Raw genomic sequence first — 6,028 nt, forward strand, 5'->3', positions numbered from 1 at the left:
TCAGGTCACAATCTCACGGTCCGTGGGTTCGAGCCCCGCGTCGGGCTCTGGGCTGATGATGGCCCAGAGCCTGGAGCCTGCTTCCGATTCTGTGTCTCCCTCTCTCTCTGACCCTCCCCCGTTCATGCTCTGTCTCTCTCTGTCTCAAAAATAAATAAACGTTAAAAAAAAATTAAAAATAAAATAAAATAAAATAAAATAAAATAAAATTATAATGATTTAAATGTATTTTTATTGTTACCAAATGAGTATGTTCATGATATATTATTAAGAAAAAATGATATTACAAAACAGAACTTATAATATGATTCAATTTTATTAAAATTATATATATTTACATATATATCTATATTTAGATGAAATGACTAGAATAATATACACCAAAATTTTCATAGTTATTCTCTCTAGGACTGTATTTTTAATTTTTACAGTCTTTATTTGGATTATCTGTATTTTTTAACTTTTGATTTTAGAGCATAATTTTAAGTTATGTAAAAATCAATTCTATAAGAAAATCATAAGTTATGATCATTTGTGGTAGGAAGACACAAACAATTTTGTAACCTATTTGTTCAAACCCAGTTTGTTTGCTTGCTTGTTGGCTTCCTTCCTTCCTTCCTTTCTTTTTTTTCCTTCCTTTCTTTCTTTTCTAATTATAGCAACTTGATTTGAGGGTTTTGTTTTATAAAGGTCAACACAGAAGCCAACCTCAGTCACATAGGTGGTAAGGGAGGGATACACTGTGGGTGGCACACAAGACCGACATTCTGTCTTCCTGAAAGCAAATGCCATGAACACCAACTACGGAGGATGTGATGGAGAACAGGCACACCCATGGAATATGACAATGCATCCCAGGACTGGGCTCCTTCAGCCAGCAGTGTGCCATGAGCACATGGCACCCTGAACAGGCCCTGGGGACAGGGAGCTGAAACCTTGCATTATTTTAAAGCATCATGTACAATAAAAAACTTGCATTTAGGAATCCCTATTTCCAGCTTGTAGCACTCAAAACAAGTGATGGTGCATATACAGATTTTATGAGGTATCCCTGAGCTACTTTGCCTGATAAGGTGAAAATATATTTGCTATTATTTTTACAACTTTTGCATTATAGCATAAAGATTAGACAGCAATTCATTCACAGCATACTCCATTTTGAGGGAAAATATCACATAGATAATCGATCCAATAAATAAACTAAAACTTTCCATTTACTACCCATTATACTCACTCACACCCCTCATAATTAAAGAAAGTAACTAACTTTCTTATCAAGAACTATTATATTTTTAATGTTTAAATTAGTTCATACATTTGGGAAGGTTTTTTTAACTGAACTTAATATTATGTTGGCTAATGTCACAATAGAAAAAATATTTTAAACATATTAATTAGCGTTTGACTTATACTTCTTCAATTACAAAAGAAAAATATTTATTAAGTTAATTGAACATTGATCTTAATACAATTTGAACTGAATTTGACTTGTGAAATCCAAGAAGACCTGAAAAATACAAAATGGATTCATCATTATCACTAATGACATGTAACAAATTTTTAATCACAGGGGAAAGTTTGTCAACATAAACAAGATAATAAATGCATTTGCTAATTTTTCCTATATAATCAGCATTCACCACGGTATTGGTTTTAGGTGCATATGTCTGTGTGTATATGTGTATATATAAATCTGTATGTTTATATGTGTGTAAATACCTACATTTAGATCTATCTATCTGCCTATATGTTTGTGTAGGTTGTGTGTGCATGTATACCTATGTATATGATTGCATGTAGATGTGTATTCAAGCATGTGCATTTAATATAAAATGTCATGTTTATATGTATATGTTGTGTACATATGCATATCAGCCCAAGATGGAGAATGCTTTAGGACCATTCAAAACCAACTTAAATGTCAATATACTCAGAAAGAGTCCTATTAGTAATGGAAACATAAAGTTATTTCTGATTTTTGATAAGCAGGATAAAAAAATAATGAGCCCATTATACTTACAGTATACTTCTGAGGTATTTAAGCTTTTAAACTTGCTTTGATCACCTTGCTAGACAGAGAAAAGTAAAATTAGTTCCTGTTTAAACTGAAGTGTGTTTATTCTTCATATCTTACATTAGAACTACTAGCTCTAATAGATTTGGGGGCCCTAGGTGTTTTTCCATCTTCCTTTGAGCAGAACCAAGCCAGCCATCTACAGATGGACTTGTCAATCAACAGGTGGATTTCATGTGTTAAGGCTGCAACATAAACATGAATGAAAATAATAATCCGACACTAAGTAGGTACATGTTGGCTGGATATCTTTCAGTACCAACAACAAATTGCCAAAAAAGAAGACCATAAGTGACCTTCCTGAAGCCTAGGGCTAACAGGAATCTGGGGATATTGTACTGCACGTTCATGGGGCTCTGGTGAGACTATACTACCTTTCAGGTTAATTTCCTCTCCCAGCTTCTTACATTGAAGGTGGTTGGGCAGGGCCCTGGAGAAATGCCCAACCTTTTAATCCAGACATTGACTTACCATAGGAGTCAACAATTACTCCAATGTAGGAAATGTTATTGTCTCTCAAGAAACAGCAAATTGTAAGGGTTTTTCAAACCTAGACTCCCAACCCTTAGGTGAGCTTAATACGTTTAGGCTAAAACTTGGAGACAGTCAAGTTCTGTACTACAAGATGCCATCTTTGAAAGGAAAGAGAGCCAGTGGTTCTATTGTGCCTGACTGGTCTGGAGAGCTGGGAGAACAGAGTCATGGGTCTGGTGGGAGGAGCCCTCTAGGCCTGCTGGCCACATGTGAACTTGTTGGCTCCTCTCAGGTATGCTGGGTAGGATGCTCCTATCTTTGGTTCCTTTGGGAGTTGGTTTCCTCAATATCAGCTCCCTTCCCTCCTCCAGAATGACTGTGTTGGTTCAGCTCAATTGTTGGAAGAGACTGGCTTCAGTTTCCCAGTATTTTTCTCAGCATTTGCTATACTCTGATATCATTGGACTCATTGCCCATTTTACATTCCAAGAATCCTAGAATTGGGAGAAGCCCCTCTGAGATCATCTAATCGAATCTCCCAGCCAGGGCAGATGTCCACGTGAAAAGTCAGGCAGATTATTCTTTTTTGTGACACAGGGTAAAATAATATTCTCATTCTCTCTCCAGTCTTGCTGTCCTCCCTCCCCCTCCCCAGTACTGTCACTTGTACAGAAAAGACTGTGTTCTGCCATTGTATTTCATTATTTGGATATTTATTTATTTTTGAGAGACAGAGCACAAGTAGGGGAGGAGCAGAGAGAGAATCTGAAGCAGGCTCCAGGCTCCGAGCTGTCAGCACAGAGCCTGACGTGGGGCTTGAACTCACAGAGCATGGGATCCTGACCCGAGCCAAAGTCAGAAGCTCAACTGACGGAGCCACCCAGGCGTCCTGTATTTCATTATTTGGAAACCACCACCCTCTACTTCCCCAAATTGGACCATCGTAAGCAGTCACAAAAAGTATCCTTTTCCCCCAAGATGTCATTAGATCTAGACCTCCTTTGGGTAAGTTCTATTCCTTATTGCTAGCCAACGAGTCTAGGCACTGTTATACTGCTAGAAAAGCCCTGAGGGTGTGGCCTCCGTCCCTGACCATACTGTTGCCAGACAGAGTTTCCCAAAACATGGGTCTCTTCTACTCAAAAGCCTTCAATAACTCTCCATTACCAACAGAATGAAGACAACACGTCTTAGCTAGGCACTCAAGGCCTCCCCAAAGTTGTTTTGTATAATAGTGTTATTTCTCAAATACTGTTCCCAACCCCAACTTTGCTCCCCTTTCTTCCCACACATAATTTGAACTGACTTGCCTCTTTTTTTTTTCCAAGCTGCTCCCACTGCTAGAAATTCTCTGCCCACCATCTTTGTCAGTTGAAATCCCATTTATCCTTCAAGGTTCAAGTAATTGTCCCCTCTTCTCTGAAGCATCCCCCAATCTCTCCATTCAAAATAATCACTTTCTCCCCAGGACCTTCCAACAACATTCTTTAGCAACCCTGGTGGTACTTGCCTAATATCTTACTGGCTATTGTCTGCTACTGCAGGGCAAGGACTAAGTCTGCATTGTGTCTGTAGCCTCCATGGTGTCCGTCATGGTGTCATGCAACACTGGGCTCTCCATTTGGGGCTTGACAAGGCTCTACATGATCTGGCTTTTGCCTGATACCTTATCCATATCTCCAGCCACTTTCCTCCTTTCTGCAGCTTCACTGGTCTTATGTCAATGCTTCAAAAATGCTAAGTGCTTTCCTACCTTGGGGCTTTTGACCACACAGTCCTCCCTGCCTGAAATGCTTTTCCATCTATTCTTCATCTGGTTAACTCCTGCTCATCCTTCTCACCTCAGCTTAAAACATTAGTTCTCAAGGAAGCCCGCCCTGAACTCTCAGAAAAAAACCAAAAAACCAAAAAAACAAAAAACAACTATACATTTATCACCCCACCAGGCATCTCATAAGCTTGTAGTCATAGAAGAAGAAGTGAATGATGGAGAGTAGAAGTCTCAAAACAGACCCACCTTTTCCTTCCACCCCATGACTAGGAAATGCATAGTAACTGCCTGTCCCGTGGGCTGTCAGTCAGAAGTGACTATCTTGGATTTAAAGGATAGACAAGACCTGCTCCTTCACTAGGATGCCCAGCCATTCCCAGACTAATTCCCTGCCCCTTTGAGCACAATGTTTCTTAAGACTCTCCCAAGTTACCTGCTTATCATTGAGAAGAGGAGCAAAATGTGTCAGAAAGAAGGGTCTGGCCAGATGGAGCCTAAAGCTTAATTTGTTATTGCAAGGCTTCTTGTCTTGGAACTTCATGATGTCTTAGTCCTCAGTGGTCACCGATTTGAGATCAGAATTATGCAATAAGAGTAAAAGATAAAGTTAGAGAAACTCAGGTGGGGGCCGGAGGGTGGAAAACAAAGCATATATAGGAGCAGTATCTACAATGAGGCAGATCAAGGCAGAGTTATGGCATTCTAATTTTATCAATTCTGGAAGGGCTTTCCATCACTTTCTAGTGCTTCTGAGTTGTGAAAATTGCCTAAAATTAGCCTTCTAGGCAAAGGTTACAAATTGGCAGTTGTAGGCTGAATCTGGTTCTCAGACTTGTTTTAGTTGGCCACCACAGTGTTGATAAAATATATTTGAATTAGTTTCCAACATTTAAGGATTGGAATATTCCATATACTTTTTTTTTAGTTTTGGATTCTCTTGAAAAACTGGAGAATCTGGCAGCCCAGCCCCACATTTCCATCCAGCAACAGTCAGCTGGAGCTAAGTGTGGCCATCCCCTCTGGATGAGACTTATTCTTCCTTGGTTCTTCACAGTCCCCATCTGGTTTGCTTCCCTCATTTTTTACCTGCCTTGCTCAGTAGGCATTTGAGTTTGCAACCCTTGATATTTTTTTAAAGTTTTATTATAGGAAATATTAAACACATATAAAAGCAGAGAGAATCATATGAGGAACCCCAAGCACTCATCACCCAGTTTGAATAACTGTCATTCATAGCCAATATTATTACATCAATGCCCTCACCCATTATCCGATACTCCTATCCCCCACCCCTGGATTATTTTGAAGCAAATCCAGACATCATATCAGACATCATACCATTTTATCACTAAATATCTCAATATGTATCTCTAAAAGACAGACTTTTTTTTATAAACAGAACCATAGTTTCATTATCACAGCCAAAATATTATCAATTCTTTATTATAATCAAATATCCACTGTGCTAACTTTTAAAAACCGTTTATTTATTTGAGAGAGAGAGAGTGCGAGAGCGAGCACACATGTGTGGGGGTGGGGAGGGGCAGAGAAAGAGGGGGACTCTTGGCTTTTCATCCTAAGAGCTAACTTATACTCAAAAACAAGTGCCTAGTGAGGCCAGGAAATATTTTCTGGACTTTAAGGGAGCAGCACATGTTTGAGAGTATCAAAACAGGCTCTGTGCTGACAGCAGAGAACCCGATGCAGAG

At 39.2% G+C, this 6,028-nt stretch overlaps 1 long non-coding RNA gene across 1 annotated transcript; it reads right to left on the reverse strand.

Annotated features, from left to right (window-relative positions):
• Positions 1 to 408: 408 nt before the first annotated feature.
• On the reverse strand, positions 409 to 6,028 carry LOC122235513. Its single transcript, XR_006213581.1, has 3 exons — positions 4,753 to 6,028; positions 2,021 to 2,069; positions 409 to 1,507 (listed from the first exon to the last, which is right to left on the reverse strand). It is a non-coding gene; the product is annotated as an uncharacterized LOC122235513 (long non-coding RNA).

Source organism: Panthera tigris, chromosome X (assembly GCF_018350195.1).
Source record: "Panthera tigris isolate Pti1 chromosome X, P.tigris_Pti1_mat1.1, whole genome shotgun sequence".
NCBI classification, from domain to species: Eukaryota; Metazoa; Chordata; class Mammalia; order Carnivora; family Felidae; genus Panthera; species Panthera tigris.